At 41.6% G+C, this 18,567-nt stretch overlaps 1 protein-coding gene across 2 annotated transcripts in view; it reads left to right on the top strand.

The window, feature by feature from the left end:
* Positions 1 to 2,969: 2,969 nt before the first annotated feature.
* Positions 2,970 to 18,567, top strand: part of PCMTD1 (protein-L-isoaspartate (D-aspartate) O-methyltransferase domain containing 1) — a 43,518-nt gene continuing 27,920 nt past the window's right edge. The window contains exon 1 of one of the 2 annotated variants that reach the window (XM_061342944.1): positions 2,970 to 3,241. The gene's annotated coding sequence lies outside the window, so the exon portion shown is untranslated. The remainder of the gene's footprint in view (positions 3,242 to 18,567) is intronic. The other variant, XM_061342946.1, reaches the window with a different exon arrangement.

The raw sequence follows: 18,567 nt of genomic DNA, 5'->3' as shown, positions 1-18,567 counted from the left end.
GACAAAGTATCAAAAGAGTAAATAATGCTTAAATCTACACAGGCAGTAAAAAACTCCCAAACTTTTACAGAATAATGAAATTTTGGGAGCATGTTAGCCTAGGCAATCCATTGTTTTCTGAGGGTGAAAGGATGTTCACTGTACTTCAACTAAGTAGTGCTGCACATGGGTTTTGAACTCAAGTATTTTATACAGAGCTGTCATGTAATACTGAGGCTGAAATAACATTTTTGTTAAGAATATTAACTTACACTAAAAAAAAGGCTTATCCACATTATGCAGATCTCTAAAATACTGTGACAGCGAATATCTTTCACATCAAGAGGCAGAATTTACATATTGCAACAGAAAACATGAATCTTACTTCTAGTTTGACAATGAACACAAGTTAAGAGATTCGGAGAATCATACATGCTTTGAGTAGAATTCTTTTCTAGACCTGATTGTGGAAGCTTCTTTTCAGCTCTGAGAGAAGGCAGCAGAACGATCTTCCAAACTGGATGACCATGTCCACTGTAAATGGAAGAAAAAAAACTGCATCAGTTCAAGCATTACACAGTAACATACAGGGAAAAAAAAATACCTGAAAAGTTCTCTTAAAATTAAAGGAGCAAAATACGGTCATAACTCCTGTCCTGAGTGAATATTAAGTGCACTTTGCCAAGTAACGAGTGTGTGTTGGTCATGCAGAAGATCTAGATGTGATGAAAGAGAGAGGGAATGAAACCCAGGAAATCCTCATACGTACAATAGGTAGGGAATTACACACTTATTACATCTCTCTAAAAATTCTTAATAGGAAAAAATATTCAATACTCAAATCCAGCAAAAATTATTTAAGTTTACTATCTGAGGGCAATGCATATATTAATGTAAAAATGAAATTTGTTTCGCTTGCCCTCCATTTCTCGCATGCAAGAAGGCATCAGTTACAGAAGTAACAGCATGGCAACTTGTAGGACTATGTTAATCCTTCAGTCCAGCTAAAAAAAGAATTGTCAGACATTGCCTAGCAGAAATTCTCCCCCTTATGTTGCAAATTAGCTCCACCTCAGTTGTTGCCATCTATAACCATTGTGTCCCATAGGTATTAACTAATTCCACCCCACAGCAGAGTAATACTTATTCCTGGCCACTTACCAGCTACATTTATGTGCACCTCATTTCTCAGGGATTTCACTTAGAAATCCTGTTCCACCAGTACTCAGACTTTGGCTAGAGCTCAAAACTTTATGCCTCTCAGCTGCATTTCGTAAAACTCTCACTGCTTAAATCATTCCAGATAAATTATCATTGTAAATGCCACCAAGTTACTTAAATTGCTGTTTTTATTATAAAATCCACTCTAGGTCTTTAGGCTTCTGTATCCGGTAGCCTGAAATCCATAAAGACTGCACCTTTTGCTTGATCATTTCATGAATATGAATTTACTGCTCCACAAATGTAAACATAATCCATTTTCTGATACTGATCTCTGGTGTTTCTCATTCCTTTCCTCAATGGAAAGCTGATTAGCCACACTGCTGCAAGTCCTGACGCCTGTGTGTGTACTTTCAACTTTTCAAACACCAGAAGCAGCCTACTTTCCCTACTCTCTGACTTCCCAAAACTCATGTCGTTCTTCCAGTCCCCTTTCACACCAAACATGAGATGATGACTTTAGAAACCTCACTTCAGAGCTCAGCATGACTCAATACTTTTGATCACCTGGCCTTCACCTACTTGCACAGAGGCTCCAGGGTAGCTTGAACTCTTCTTACTCCTGTCTATTCCATTCCACAGTACTTCCTTCTTCCCAAAATTCCTCTGAGCTTTCTCTGGGATCTCTCTTCCTCCCGTAGTTTTTCAAACTATCTCATCTTTCAAAGCATTGGCAACACTGAAGCCTCAAGGCCTTTCTCCAGGGAGAGGCAGTGCCACCACCATTGTGAGAGGCCTTACAGAAGTGGCACCTGAAGAGATGCTGGCCTCCCCCTTGCCTCTGCTTGTTGGAGGAGGGCAAAAATGCCATAAAACGAGGAGGCAAGGTGAAAACAAAGCCATTTAAAAGAATCACAGAATCAACCAGGTTGGAAAACACCTTTAAGATCATGAAGTCCTGCCTTTACCCCAGTCTGCCAAGCTCACCACTAAACCGTGTCAGTAAAAGCCCCATCTATGTGCTTCCTGAACACTTCCAAGGACAGCAATTCCACCACTTCCCTGGAAGCCTCTTCCAATGCCTAACCACCCTTCTCGTGAAGAGATTTTTCCTAATAACCAATCTAAACCTCCCCGGCACAGTTTGACGCCGTTTCCACTTGTCCTAGCATTTGTTAATTGTGTGAAAAGGCCAGCCACCTCCTCTCTCCATCCTCCTTGTGGAGAGTGATAACGTCCTCCCCCGAGCCTTCTCTTCTCCAGACTAAACAACCCTTACTTCCTTCAGCCGCTCCTCATCACACTTGTGCGCTAAGCCCTTCACCAGCTTCGTTGCCCTTCTTTGGACCCGCTGCATTAACTCGTTATCTCTCTTGTAGTGAGGGGCCGAGAAATGAACTCAGTACTCGAGACGCGGCCTTAGTAGTGCCAAATACATGGGAATGATCACTTTCCTCGCCCTGCCGGGCACCAGGCACCTTAAGCGTTTTCTAACGCTTTCTAACGAGTGTCCCCCTCTGCCCTCCCGCAGCGTTACCGCTCTGCTCCCCGCGGCCTGCCCCCACCCCCAGCCGCAAGTGTCCTTCCTCAGCTGCCCTCAGGAGCACCTCTGGCCGCCGCGACACGGGCGACGCGACCCGCCCCGAGGGAGGGGCGAGCCTGTGGCCGAGCGCTATCGCTAGCGCAAGGATCCCTGCGTCCCCGGGAGACTGATGACAAATACCGTGAACGCCGCCCCCTCATTGGCTCTCAGGCTCACAACGCGCAGCCAACCACGGCTGGACGCGGAGCGGCTCACCTCCCCCTCCTCCCGCTTTCAAAGCCGCCCAGTGGCGCGGAGTGGGACCGGCCGTTCGCGGCAAGGTCACGTGACCGTCTGTTTACATCCTCTCAGCTGTTGGGGCCCCTCCTCTCTCCCGCCGTCTCTCACACCGACACCAGCGGCCCGCGGGCCCCTCCGCTAGGCCAGGATAACGCCGGGGGCACGCAGCCCTTCCCTCCCTCGACGATCGCCTGCGCTGCCGTTCCCGTCTGCGTTTCCCCACAGGGCGGATCTCGCTGCTGCTACCCCGCGCAGGGTCCGGGATCCGCTGCAGAACGGGTGAGTGTCCCGCGGGAAGGAGGAGGAGGAAAGAGGGAAGAAAGGGGGGGAATGGGGCCGCAGAACAGCGTTCCCCGCCTGGGCTTTGCGGCGCTGGGGGGAGCAGCCGGGACGGTGAGTAGCGGCTATGGGGTGATGTGGGGAGCGCGGGAGCCTGACCCCTGCCCTCCCCTTACCCCCTTCCGCTCGCTCCGGTTGCCATTGTCCGGTTGGCCCCTCACGCAGGCGCGCGCTGAGGCGCGGGGGGGTGGAGAGGGGGAGGGAAAGGGAGGTTGTTTTCGTGCAGCCGGGACAGGGCGATGGCTTGGTGCCGCTCGCCTCTGCAGGGTGGGGAGAGCGGGCGGGTGGGGGCCCTTGGTAGCCCTCTCCTCCTTTACCCGGCTTCCCTCTCCATCCCCGCATCCTTTTGCCGCTTGAGTAATAAATAGTTTCTGGACCAAAAAGGGTTGGGAGGAGAGGCGGTTGGTGTAGTTATAGAGGTCCGGGGCAGGTGTGAGGGGACGGGGAGTGGGACGAGGTCGAGGGGGGCGGGAGGGCTCCAGCCTTGAGATCTGGAGGCGGGGGGAGTGGGAGGGTGTCGAGTTAGAGGTAAGGTGGAGGCAGCGCTCGGCCCCCGCTGCGGCTGTGAGCCCTGCCCGCCTACTCCTCCTGACGGCTGGGGGTTTGCCTTTGAGGGAGTGCACTGAGAAATGGATTTTCCTCCGAATTCTAGTAACCTCAGGGCCTGGTTGGGACTGCATCTTCCAGGCCGAGACGTTTTGGAGGAGGCAAGAGGGGTGTGAGGCAATGTGTTGTTTTGATTTGTTCCAAGAAAACCCTGAGGGCTAAGGAAGGGTATTTCGGGAGAAGAGGTGGTGTGGCAGCAGCGAGGGAAAAATATGTTGTTTACGTAAGTCAAGTGTGTGAGGCGCAGGGTAACTTTGCTCGCCGCCCCCCACACAGCGGTGGGCGATAATGGCTGCTGCTGCAGGAAAGGAGGAGGCTGCCCCTGGCCCCCGCTTTGCCATAAACGCACGTTTTCTCTGTTTACATTGTGGTCTCTTGTTTTGGCTGGGAGCAGCGTAAGGGGAGGAGCAGGAACTCGCTGCGGGGCGGCTACCTCCTCCCCTCTGTTTTCTTTGTTATTAGCTGTTTGGGGGAGGCGTTCTGGGGTCACGTCGGCCTGTAGCTGAGCTGCGGACTGCGGTTAATGTGATTCCTCGTTGGCCCGAGATATCGGGTCGCCTCCTGTGCATGTGTAGGCCTTGTCTCTCCCCCGTCGTTCCCCTCCTTCCCCCGGCTTCGGCAGTTGTCAGCTGCTCCGAGTGAAGTTGGAGGAAGGGGAAGGGCGGAGGGGGGAAGGAATCTTGGCATTTATTTGAAACGCAGGCAGCAGCCTAGGCCTGCTTTGTGCAGCTCTGTCGGCTTTGACAGCAAAAAGGAAAAAGAAAACTCTCCTGTGGTGGAAGGGTGTGCGTTGTGCGCAGTTTTCTTTGTGGAAGACGAAGGAAAGCATCTTTAGGGTCTGCAGGAGAGACGAGCTGGAAGTACTAAATTGCTGCAGTGTGCAGCGAATGCTTGTGTCCTTGTGGCACTTAACCAGTGCCCACGTAGCTGCTATTGTCCTAATGGGTGGGTATTTTTTTATTCCTGTCAAGTAAAAGTCAGGCATAGTTGAACTGCAGACTTTAGTAAGGAAGTAAGGTTTCTTCTGAAAGTGAGCAGTAGGTTGAGACACACACAAAAAAAGACATACGGGTATAGGGCTAGTCAAGTACTTGGGGGAATTAAGGGAAATACCCAGTTCCTCTTGACCGTATGCCCTCTGTATTAAGGATAATGCTTTTAAGTGAAAAAAAATAATATAAAATCCTTAATGTTAGTAAACAGTGAGAATAAGAATTCCTTTGTAACCATAATTTCTTATTCATCGTGGTGTTTCCCCCCCCTTCTTCCATGCCCCACAAGACCCTTACTTTACTCTGGGCAGACCCCTTCTGGAAGGAGTTAAGCTTGGATAAATGGAGCTGTCTGCTTTAGAACTCCTGCCTGATTTGTTGGGAAAGTTTGAAGAATACTGTGAATGTGTAGGTGGACAAATGCATAAAAAGAATCTGTTTGTACTTCAACTGACTTTGGGTGAATAGATATAATATATGAATGTAAAAAGTGTGTGAGTGAGGTCAGAGTCACAATGCGGCCTTTGGAGATGGACACTTAGCCAGATGTTGTTGCAACAGTCAGTGTCCCTCAGAAAGGCAAGGAAAAACAATTTGACGTTGTTGGGAGGACCACACTGAGGAGAATGTCATGCAATCATAGAAACAGAAAAGAGTTTATAATGCTAGACAGCCTTGGATGGCCAGGTGTTATCACTGGGTCTGTGCAGGATTAAGTTCCTTCCTTCCATAATCTCCAGTCTTCAGAATTCTTGTAAAAAAATAGTTCTGCCTCTCCTAATCTGCATTTTCTTTGTGTTTTCTTTAGTCAGAGTTTGCACTGACTTGCTTTAGATAATCGATCACCCAGTTTCAATTTTGCAATATTCTTATTTATAATCTATGAAGTCTTGCCATTTTTATGGTCCTGATCTTGGCAGATGAGTGATTTGTATTGCTTAGTCTTCTGTTTGACTGTCAGTGACTGCCCCAAGCTGAAATAGCTCCTTTTGAAGAGGAGCAGACTGCCAGCTATCTAATTTTCCATGTCAGTGCTGAGCCATACCGGAGCAGTCACTTGACTGTATTTCTGTAAACTTGAAATGCAGTTGCTTTGAGATGGTGTGTATTCTGAAACTGCAGGTACGTTTAGGCATGATGCCAGTGCAGGTGGAAGTTCCTGAAGAGAATATTTGTCTGTGACTTACTTATTTTTAAGCAACTTGAAGAAGAAACAATAACACAGAGATCAAATTTGAAGTTCCTGCTTCAAGACATGATCAGTAATACAGTTTCGCTTGTTTGTTTTTTTCCCCAGAGATATTCCTAAAACTCAGTAACAGGGAAAATGATTTTTCTGTGCAGTGTTCCAGAAAGGTTTATGCCAGGGTTTTTAAGTGTCCCCCAAACCAAATACGTTAAAAGCAATCCTGAAAAAGGCATTATGGGAATGCTTATCTCAGTCTTCATGGTGAGAAACACCTGAGAATCCAGTAATTGTTTCGGGATGAGAAGTGTATTTACACATGCCTGTTGTTTCCATTTCCTGCTTTGTTCCCATTTTCAGCAGGAGTGTCATAGAGATCTGCTGACCTGAAAGTGATGCTCTGTAACTGATCATTAGCTCTCTGTGTAAGAAAAGTGCCTTGAAGTCTACAACACTTGACGCTCCTGCATGCAAAAATCATTGAATATTATCATATTTATTACAATAATCAGGTGTATGACTTGCCTGAGGCGTTCCAGGAGTCTTCTGGTAGGGTCAGAAGTTGATGTGTATGCTGCTTCTTCTCCAGGCAATGAGTGTGGGTTTTTTTGGTTGGAGAATTCTTTTAGCATGTCTCCTCTGCCAGTTGTTTTGGGGGACTCTTAAAACTGTTCCACTTCTTTCTTTTATGGAGTTCTAGGGAGTAAAGTAGTTTATATTAAATATTATGGGTATAATTACATGAAAACATCAGGAAGTAACTACTGTGCTCCAGTTCATTTGGGACTTATTTGTGTGCACTGGAGGTTAATGAGAGCCTTCAGATCTTCTTAATGCAAGCTCTTAAAGTAGTTGCTGCTGCTGTGTTGTTTCAAGAAAATCAGGCTGGACATACAGGCCTTAAAGAAAGGATACTGTTTGTATCAGCTTAGGATGCTGAATACGTTTTTTTTTGCAGGGCTGAAAGATTAGCTGACTTCTGTTTAGAACAGTAGTGTTAGTTCTCTATCCTTTTTCGTCCAGTTATATCATTCCAACTTCATGTTCCAAAGTTGGTGTTCCTGCTGTAGAGTTGACAGTGATGTTAACTAATCGCAAGGCGCTTGAAATTCTGACGAATGTATGTGTTTGGATTCCTGTTAAATGTACTTCTGATAAGAAGCTTATTGGAAATGTTGAAAATACAAAGTAGAGTAAAAGTAAACTGAAGGCTGAGATGTCTTTAAAAATGGCAGTTAGTCCTGAGAAACTGAGAACTGAAAGCAAAAAGCATTAGAAGCTGTATGTAGAGAGAAATTGCGGTGTCCATCACTTGTGCATTGTGACTGTAATTGGTATGTAACTTTTTTATTGACAAATTTCATCAATCCTTTAAATTGGAGCGCAGAAATATAAGTAGTCCTTCATTGTGATGAAAAATCATGGGTTTAGAAGTTGTCTTAGCTTTAAAGAAAAAGGGAAAGGAAAAAAAAAAAAAAACAAAAACAACAAACACCCAAATTCCACACTCCTAAAATAGTTTAGGTATGATAGCAGGAGTCACCGTGGTAACTGTCAAGCTACAGATTCTGGTGTACTCTCATGTAGGGGAGTTTTGGAGTGGGAAGGTGACTGTGGAGCAGGGGTAAACTTTGCTGGTTGGAGGGCTGTCCTGCGGCAGAAGAGTCTTAGAGCTTACTGCTTAAAAGAAGGATTTAATGATGGCTAATTCTGGAGTTCTGGCTTTGTTTTGTGTTATATTCAGTGAAGAAAGGATATGAAGTTTGTTAAAAGTGCAGAATGTTGAGTTCTGTGAGTTGCAGAATTGGAGACTTAAGGTATTGTGAGTGTTGTTAAGGTGATGAGAGAAATTCTAAGCCTCAATATTCTACAAGTATTGCAGTTCACTCCAGATTGTCTCAAAGTAGTATTTGCTGAATTTAGATTTGCAGTGTTTCTAGGAAGTAAAAGATGACAAATGGAATTAATGTTTAAAAACTTGTTTGAGGAAACAATCTGGAACTTGCCAAAACACCTTAGAATTAGGTTTAAAAAGTTACAGGCTTAGAGCAAGTGGTTTGATAGTGATGTGGGATGTCTCAAATCTTGTGTGAAGGACATTTGTATGAAGGTGGTATAGTTAGGGCATCTGAGCTGTCAGCATGGAGCTGTTAGGTATGAGAGTTTACTGGAGGCCTACATTCTTCCGAAGTGGAAAAAAAAGATAGCAGACAGGATAAATCTTAAGTAGAGGTAGCCAAACAGTATGAGAAGGGACAGCCTTTGTCTCTGTTGTTAATGTGCAGCTTTGCTGGAGATTATGTGTGTTTATATGCCCACACGCACAAAGCATACCTGCACAACCAACCTGTTATGTGGCAGTGTAGTGACTGAACAAGTTCTGTCCTGAGGGTTTTTACAACCTGGTGATGTCAGACTCTGCATTCAGTTGAGGTTACAAGTTAATCTCCCATGTTTGGTCTCTTTCCTGGGTCTTTTGACCAACAATACCTTAATTTTTATCTGCTTGCTTTTCAAGTCCCAACTGTTGGAATTCCTTTCAAAGGACATACCCCACAGCTTCTGTGTGGCTTAAATCGCACAACAGCAGCAGTTCTTCTTGCTTATTTGCAGGGAAGCAAGGATAGGATGTGGGCAAAAGAGTTTTATGGTGTGTTACTTGACACTAATTGTTACCATATCATAGGCCAAGTAGCCTGTAGTTAGCATGAGCACCTAAAATAGCACTAGAGGTCTGTGTTAAAGCACCTGAGTCACATCCCAAGTACCAAAGGCTTGCTGTTATTACTACAAAAACTTTGTTGCATGATTGCTCAATAGATAGTGCTTATTAAAGCTGTCAGTAATCATGATTGTCTTCCTTTAAAAGAAAAAACAAAACCAAAAAAAATCCCAAACCAACCAATTGGCTTGTTAAAGTCTTAAATGATAGGCACATATTTTTAATTAAGCAGTCTTGAAAACTGTTCTCAGGATGCATAGCTGCATATTTGTGATCCTTCAGAATGTTCCACGAGGAGGCATCTAACTGTTAATGGGAAGATTTTTCTAGTTTTCTAGATGTTAATCTAAAACTGTTTTTATAGATTTAATGGTGGGAAAGTCAAATCAGAGTTCTTGCACAATAGTAGTTTAAGGTGTAGTGAAAGGAAGTATGCACTAATACAGTAATCACAAAATACATCTACTCCTGAATGTAATTGTTCAATATATGTGTACTGGTACTATCTTTCAGGTAAATCAAATGTTATTTGTCATCAGTTTCTGTTATCTTCAGGAGTGAAAGGGAACAAAATTTCAAAGAAAACATCTTGGAGACGACATGTCTTAATTATTTGTTCCTATAAAAAAAAAAAAAGAGAGACAAAAAGGTGCTTCTCCAAAAAGAGATGCCTGCATCAATGTATGGCTTCCATAAGTGAACTGGATGAAGTCACTGAAATTGTTTATGGTAACAGTCAGCTTGTGAATCGCATTCAGCAGCTGATAGCCTATAGTGTCCCTGTCCCAAATGAAATGCTTAATTCCCATAAATTTTAACACTGAAAACATTGAAAGAGGAATTGGGATCATGTGGTTGGGAGAAAATTAGAAGTGGTTACTATTTTGAGAATTTGTTAGTGTTATTTCTGTAGCAAATGCTTTCAAAGGTATTCAGGAATTACCATGTGGTTTTTTTTTCGATAAATACTTGAAAGAAAAAGCCAAATGGTACTCGTCAGCCCAGTCAGGATCACTGTGCTTTGTAACAATCTATATATTGAAGTTAAAGAGTTGGAACCAGTATTCTGGTAATCATAATTTCAACACAATTGGTTTTGCTTGATAGGTATGGCTAAAAAGTATGCAAGTTAGCACTGCTGTAAGAATGAACTCTTGAAGTGCACTAAATGAGGTTCTCAATTTCAGCAGATAAAGCAAAAGGTTAGTATTCCTGCAGTACTAATAATTTCAAGTAATTGGGAATCAAAGAAGCCTAGAACCATGGAACGGTTTGGGTTGGAAGGGACCTTAAAGCTCATCTAGTTCCAACCCCCCCTGCCATGGGCAGGGATACCTTCCACTAGACCAGGTTGCTCAAAGCCCCATCTAGCCTGGCCTTGAACAAGGATGGCGATGAAAGCACTGTGTATTTCTAGTAGGACATCAGTTTGCCATTAAAGGGTTTCATTTCCATCTGAAAATGTTTACTCTTGTGTTCATGTTTGAATCTGTCAGGTGGAATTTTGCTGGATCTTCTGCTGGAGGATGTGACTGCTGTTTATTTGCAAAACTCTCCACTTTACTTTTTTGAGAATGAACTGTGGTTTTGTTTCCATTCAATATAGTTGCCTGCTGTCCAGTTTATTAAGCTTTGCTGTGTTCTTCCTTAAAGAAACTCTAAAGTTGGTATTACTGCAGTGAGGAGGTCAGTGAAACTGGAAGGACACAGGAAAAAGAATGAGTTGCTGAGTTTCTTTATAACTCCTGTTGAGCTGACAGTTGCAACATTATAAATCACATAGGCCTTAGTCTCCGCTTATTTACTTCATTTAATTATGCATTCATTATGACTAAGACTCATTACTGCCAAGTTTCCTGAGATTCTGTGGTAATGTCTGGAGTAACCCAGTTGTGCAGAAAAACTCAGCGTAGGATTTGGTTTACCAATTCTGGGGTGCTCTGGATAAGCTGGTGTTTTTCGGTATATAAATACAGTAGGTTATGCGACTGTAGCAGCCTCTTGTGTTATATCTATAGACTATGCTTCTCTCAGGTGAAAACTATCTGCTTTGTATGACTGAAAAAACTTGATGAGGTGGGATTATGGGAATGAAGATATGCTTACACTATGCATCTGCACAGCTGCTACCTAAGCAATAATAAAATGTGCTCAGCCTCCATTTCTTGGTGAAGTATTTGCACGAATATTTTGAAATGGTCACTGAAGCTTTCCTAGATGCTTCAAATACCCTCCACAATATATCTGCTGTTGTTTGTACTGTCAGTATATTTTAACTTTGGAGCTGTATTTGCAATAGTGCTTGATTCATACCTGGGAACAAAAACAATGGTGCAGAGTCATTTTCAAGTTAGAAATGTGCTTATGTGTTTTGATTTTGCTTTTAAAGAAGGCCATAAAGGGGTTTTGTTCAAGTATTTCTAGTCCTTAGTTTAGGCATGCATGGCCCCAGGTCCAACCAGTAGTGAGGCTGTGCACCGAGCCTCACTAGCACAGAAACACACGTATTCAGCATGTATGTGTATAAATACATAGTTGGCCACCACATTAACACAGAAAACACTAATGCAAGCATAGCCAATGCAAATGGCCTTACCCTGTTGCCATTTCTGTATGGTAGAGCTGAATGTCTACTAGTGGCAAAAAGGTGCATGTATATAGTATGGGTCTTTCAGTTACTGGGTTTAAACATTCTTTCTGCCCTGGAGCTAGCCCTTTGCTTCCTTTATCCCCCATTGCCTTGTGCACACGCTTGCATACATTCACGCTCAGCCACTAATCCCAACCACCACAGTTTGTCCAGCAGCTCACTTGGACCCACCTATTCTTCCAACAGCCAGCTTCTTCAGTTACCACACTTGGACAGTCTGCCCTGTTCCTGGTTCCCAGGCCACACTGTTGGTTTGCTTGCTAGTCGAGCTTGGTACTCTGCGATCACATCCTGACTTGCAAAAGCTCACCTGTGCTGTTGTTTGTATTCAGGCCTCTGTGATCCATGAACTACTTGCCTTACTTGTAGATGGGCATATACACTGAAGAGAGCCCCAGGGAAAGAGCTATGGAAGGAGACTAATGTACAGACAGGACAGGCAGCAGTGATTTGGGGGAGAGCACAGCTAGGCATGCATATACTGACTTACAACCTGTTCACAGGTGGTCTGTGCTTCTTGTCGCCATTGTCTGTTTTCCCATGCTTGTTCCTCTCCAAGTCATTTTGATTCCTCCCTTTCCTCACCTTTGGTTTCTCCCCTGAGCATTCTATAACAAGATTTGTGCAATCCCCATATGCTTTTCCCCTGCACCCTGTGATAAACCTGGTAGCCCTGTAAGCAGTCTCAATCTGAAAAATATCCTGGAGAAGGCCAGTGGTGGTGGGGATATGAGAAGAGCCCATAGTTTCCCTGTGATCATCCTCGGAGCAGCTGATAAGGGTGTTTTGATGGTTTCCCCTGACCAGGTGTGACTCTCTGTGCCTTTTTGTGTGCAGAACAGCTTTTTATTGCATGATCTAATAGGGTTAACTTTGATAGCAAATCATTTGCAAGGCCAGTTGAAAATGCATGGTAGAAGTTACTGGCTAGCCACAGAGGTGTGAATTAAAGTGACACCATTAGAAACTCAGTACTTCTGAAATGTTACTTCAAAGTAATGTATTTTAATAGCAGCAAGAACTGGGAGAATGCTAGAATGATTGCATGAATCTTTCTGGAACAGGCTTTGATAACAGGCTTTGGTAAGAGTGTTAATACTATAACCTTCTTGCAATTGTATAGAGACTCCTTTGGTAGATTTTAAAAGGAAATTTAGTTCATACTTGTACGTTGAAACATACTTGAACGTATGTTCATCTGTATGTTGAAAGTTTTGATAAACCCTCACTTTCCTTCAGTAAGAATCATGAAGGGATAGTTAATCTCTGATACATAAAGTAAGCATTGGACATCTTAAGAAATAGGGGTTTATGGACAAGGTCACATCACTTTAGGACATGCTGTTTATGGTTTTATAGTATGTCTGGAGAATGAGGCAGATAATGGGTCTTAAAGTGTGAGATAGTTGGTGATATGCAGGATTTGGGGATTAAAAAGAAAGGTGCGAGTAGATATTCATGGTTTTCTTTGACAAGATAAAAGTAACTGCTAGTGTGCGGTGTTTTGGTAAAGAAATTACATTTGAAGAAATGGTAAATCCAGAATGATGCTTCTGGAGAGCTGCATCAGTAAAATAATTTTGTCATGGTTCTGAGGAAGAGAAGCTGGCCTACTCATTCTTCTCTCTTGAGGATTACAGGCCCAAGTAATAAAATAATTTCTCCAAAACATACTGTTATGTTGCACTGTACTATTTTAAGAAACTAGTAAACAGGATCAGGACTTGATTTTATTTATTTATTTATTTTTTAAAATGTTATAAAAGAATGCATAATAAATAAAAGTTGAGATTCTCAGGCTGAAAGTAAATATTCTGATAATACAATATTAAAAGTTATTTGTTGTGTTTATTGCATGCTATTTTGTTGTTTTTAAATATATCTCTAAAGATCATAAAATCCACAGATTTTAACAGCACTGGGAACTTGATAAAGTTGGTTAATACTTTTGTTTATTTAGCCCCGGTGTTTTGTTGTGGGTTTTTTTTGTTTTTTTTTTTTTTTTTTTAGAGACTGCAGTAAATGCATAGCTCAGAGATGAGGTTTCAAGTGTCAGGAATGTAAGTATCTTCTATTTTTACAGTTGACCTCATTTCTGTTTTCTTTTGCTAAAGGCAACAGGCATATGTTTTGTTGCTGCTGGGAGCAAGTTATTTAAATAACTTCAAATGTTTGTGTGAAGTAAGCTTTTGAACTTTGGCACTGGTTGAAATAGTCAATATTTTGTCATGGGCCACATGTTGCCTACAGAAAATAATACGAAATGTGACTGGATCTGCTTAAGAGCTGTAGCTGCAAAAACTACGTTTGTGGTAAAAGGAAAGTGTTCTTCAGTTCTTGTACTAAACTTGCTTTGTATTTCATTATAAAAGAGGATTCTCCCTCCCTGGTTGTTACTGGTTACTCTCTGAAGGTGATAAAGTAAAGGAGTATCACATTTTACTGTGGTTTGTTACCATTTGGTCATCACAAACTAAATTATTAAGCCTTTCCTGAAGAAGAAACAGGTTTTGTTTCAAAAATACTGAATACTTGGCTTGTTCTTTATGTCAAGGTGTCTTAGTTTACTGATGATTAGCATAATGTTAAAATTTGCAGAAATGTTTGTTACTTTCATGCCTTTTGTGTTTTCAGACTAAACACATTAGATTTTTGTTTGTTTGTTTGTTTTTTAAAAGCATCTTTTCCAGTGCTTAACGTATTACTGTAATGGCTTATATAAACCTGCTTGAAATGAGTATTCTGTTAAATACTCTTGTACAAAGCTGTGTATTGTGGCAATGAGTTTTGCAGTCTGGTCACTCTTTAGCTCACTAATTCCTGTGAAATATGTGCACAGACAACACTTATTTTTCTGAAAAAAACAGGTGCGCAGTACCAACTTGGTGAATATCAGACATCTGTATCTATTAAGCATCACTGATTCATACCTGTCTTATGAAGTCCTGATATTTTAAGCTTGATAGCAAAGAAGCTGCTATTACCTTTTAACTGCTCTTTGTCTTTATAGAAAAGCTTCTCATCTTTTGCCTTTCTCTCAGCCAGTCTGTGATAAACGAGTATTTGACTTGTTTATACTGGACAGACTTAAAATAGTTGTAGCCTGGAAATAGACAGAGCTCTAGGCACACCCCTGAGGAGCCAAGACCTTTAAAATGTGTGCTATAAGAGGACTGCCAGGTTCTCTCATGGACACTGCTATTTGAGGAAGGATGGGGATCTTGTGTTATATTGGACATTGGGTAAAGCTGACATCGTTTGCTTATGAGATCTTTTAGTGGAACTTCAACAAGTTACTAAGCCACTTTGGGCTACCCTGGGGTGAGACCATTTTATGCAGTATCCTACAAATAAAGCACCACCAAATGTTTTCAACTGTTGTGGGTATAAAAACAATATTAATTAAAATCTGTAGTTGATGGGGTACTTTAAGGTACACAGTTCTCTTATAAAGGTATGCATACAGCCTCTTGAGATGTAATCACTAATTTGCATATAGCTGGTCTCTAATGATAAGCAAGAGACTGGCAACTATTGCATTGTTAACATCTGTCACTGGGGAAAAAAAAAGCATGCTGTGCAGCTTAGCTCAAGTATTACAAGCAGGAACTGTCTAATTCCATCACTCAAGCTGCATCATACGCTGCAATAGACACTGTCAGTCAGGTATTCAGACTTTTGTTAGCAGTTAACACTGCTCTCTGAAATCCTTAAAATAATCCAGCTTTTTGTGTTTGTTGGCTTTGTTTTTTAAATCTTACTGACAGTATCAGTAGACTAACACATAAGTTTCAGTTTTTCTGATGATACTAGCTAACAGTATCTTGCTGCTTTGGAAAATGATTTTCAGAGCACATAAAGGGCTATTATCGGCATTGCCATTTATTTGCTTCAGAATATGACAGAGAACTGGTTATTAGTATTGTCCATCAGTAATGGATAAACTTTATGCCTGACAGACTAAAGTCTTCACATGTTAATAATGTCAAGTGCTTAAAATCTCATGAGACTTTAGGAAAGGTGGGCTAATCTGAGATTCTGGAGCTGTCTATATCAGCTCATCAGCCTCTCATCCGTGGAGGCTTTTTCATTTTACAGATAGGAGTATTTCTAAGGCAGATACTGGCTGAATTAAAACTTACTGTGAAATTAGATACTAGCAGATCAAGAAGACAGTGTTTCTGTGCTTGTTCCCAGTGTAAAGCTTTTTGTAGCAAGAATGACTAGATTCATAATATTTGTACCTATGAAAATCCCGAAGTTCTCATGTATTTGAGGAGAGAAGGGGAGCAATTTTGTTCAGGAGACCAACAGGTACTCTTCACTGTCGACTCATGAGTCAGTAAACTGGGGCAGTGGGACAGCTTTCCTGCCTCTCAGCATGGAGTTTTTGCAGGATATGATTAAGAAGGGTCAGGTAGTGGCCCAGAGGGCATTTTAGGATGTGAACACTGAAGCTGAGTCTGTGGTGATTATAGAGGCAACTGTTTGAGAATCATAAGCACAGCTTCAAATAGAGACGGCAGCTGAGGACTTGCTGTCTTTAGAGAATAGGGCTGCTTGAGTATACCTTTAAATTTCAGAAACTATCCTGTACTCTAGGTTTCACCCCAGTATGGCAAACTGTGTTTCTAGTTATCTCAGGTGGAAATGGTGAACTATTTTATTTCTTTGTTTGGAAGTAGGCATCTGGAACACATTTATGTAGTGTCACAGGTGGGGAAACTTTGAAGAACAGCTTCTGAAGCCTGGGAAGCTCAGCAAACATGTTTTGATTGCTCAGATCCAAAGAAGTAAGGAGGACTAAGTAAAGATGTGATATTAAGCTATGCATTAGAAGGAGGTATGTAAGATTCTTTATTTCGTAATAAAAGATGATGAATTTTAAAGTCTTTATCAGTGTACCTGAAAACAGGTCTAGCATATGGAACTGGTATACGGAAAATATTCCTTTCAACTTCCAATCCATACCACATGTGAAGAGGCTAGATAGAATTTCAGATGAGAAAAACAAATCCAGTGCAGAAGAAAACAGACTGGGAAAGTATCTGTGAATTGTGTTTTTGTCTTTTTTTTTAAGTTTTGTTTGTTCTTAAAAGGTAAGGGAAAAAGTCAAAAGGTTCAATAGAAACTCTGCAAGGTTAGTCCAAAAATTACACCCTTGTATAACAGTCAAGGTCATGGTCATTTGATCACACAGTTTGTGCTGATGTGCTTGTTGCTGTTTGTGACTCTGCTATTTGTGGAGTGCTGTAAACTTCAGTGCATCTTCTGAGAGTAATGTAGTACTATGTGTGCTATTTGGTGTGTTCAGGTGACTGGATGTGGAGGAAGAATGAGATCAAGCACACACCTGGAATCTTGTATAAACAGCTGTTGAAGGCCTAAACAGGAGGATCAGGGCTTGGGCTTACATCAGACTTTACAAACATTTTCTGCCCAAGTAGGTCAATGCATTTCAGGTTAAGTCAGTAGTTGTAGCTGTTTACATTCATTTGGCTTAATGTTAATCCTGTGGTCTGTTCCTTGTTCCATTGCTGTATTACAAAGAACCTTGAAGTATGCTTTGTAGAGTGCACTGCATCAGAGAGCTGACTGTACTTGTTTTTGTACTTGTTTCTGTTTAACTTGAAGAGCTCCTTGAAGTGATCCACTGAGCAGTAGGCTAGAAGTGAATGTTTTTGAGCGAGATGAGTCTGTAGACTTCAAAAACATGCATTTCCAATTGAGTTTTCCTTAATGCCCCAAGTAGTATGTTACTATATCCTGAAAACAAGTTTTCCTTTTTTTTTTTTTCTGAACTATTTGGAGTGACAAATAGCTGTGAAAGAGAAGGCAGTTCAAGTAGTATCTAATTTTCCAAAGCACTTACCTTTTATTGCATTCAGTAGCAGTTTAGCAGCGGGGCATATGTATGAAAGTTTAAAAAATGTTTGAAAACGCTTTGTGCTGACATACCTCTGTGTCCCACAGTATTTTGATATTTGTAGTCACCTACTACAGTTACTCCAACAAACACTTCAGATCTTGGTTTTCTCTAGTCTTTGCCTGGTGAGGTTAATATTACCATTTCTCTTTTACTTTCAGACAGTAATCATTCTGTTTATTCAGGAGGTCCTGCTGAAATCTTACACTTGGCTGTTTTGCTTGGAGTTGAATTTCTTCTTGGTGTGGCACTGTTACAGTACTTGGAAGGAAAGGAGAAACTAAAATAAAATTTGAATCCTTTTGTTGTAGGAGTTGGTGGATGGGACAAGGACAGGTAAAACATGATCTCGAGTTCATTACAGCTGCAGGAGTGCCACAAATTGAGTCTGAACAGAAGGAGGTCTAACGGTTGGTGGCCTGGAAAAATTAAACCTTTCCTGATCAGAGTGATGTTGCTGACTTCTACTCTGAGTAAACTGAAACTGTTAACTGAACTAAAGTGTTTCAGGCCCTTGTGTGCATTTGTGATTAATTCCATCCTATTGCCAGTCACAGAATATTCCTTCTGTGGGAAACTTAACAGCTGACTCCTATGTCTATATTAATGCATAGCTCAGTGATGTATTGTTGTCTCTTCTCCTTCTTGGGTTAAAGGAGAAGGTTCACCAAGCAATTTTGTATGTCATCTGAATTTTAAAATAATGTATTGCGGTCTTGATTCAGTGTGGTGTGCTCCAGGCTGGTGCCTTAGTGAAAATAGTTCTGGAGACTGGAAATATGTCTGATCCTATTTATCATATTTTTTTCTTCTGTTTTTAATCCTTTGAAGCAAGATAAAAGTCAAGTTAGTAGTCTCAAATAACTTGTATTTTTAAGGGGTCATCTGTGTGGAGTCAGGATGTATCAGTATCACAAGATACTGTATTTGTAAGATACTTGACATTGTGTGGATTTAGCAGAGGCAAGGTTTTGTCTGTCAAATTAATTGGATACCTTGCTAGTATGGTATTTAATTTGTATTTAAGAGAGTGCACAAGTCCTTAGTGACCTAAAGAGGTAACTTGAAGAGCAAATGCAGTTATAAAAAATTCTGAAACATGCAAAACTTGTGATCCTTTGAGAGCTGGCAAAAAACCACTTGGCAAACCTTTTATCTGGTTACTAAGTTCTTGGAATTTTGTG

The sequence above is a fragment of the Neopsephotus bourkii genome, unplaced genomic scaffold (genome assembly GCF_033783945.1).
Source record: "Neopsephotus bourkii isolate Nb327-2 ecotype Australia unplaced genomic scaffold, CSIRO-AGI_Nbou_v1 NB_1820, whole genome shotgun sequence".
NCBI classification, from domain to species: domain Eukaryota; kingdom Metazoa; phylum Chordata; class Aves; order Psittaciformes; family Psittacidae; genus Neopsephotus; species Neopsephotus bourkii.
Note: the sequence above shows the minus strand (reverse complement) of the source record. Positions and strands in the feature narration are given on the sequence as shown.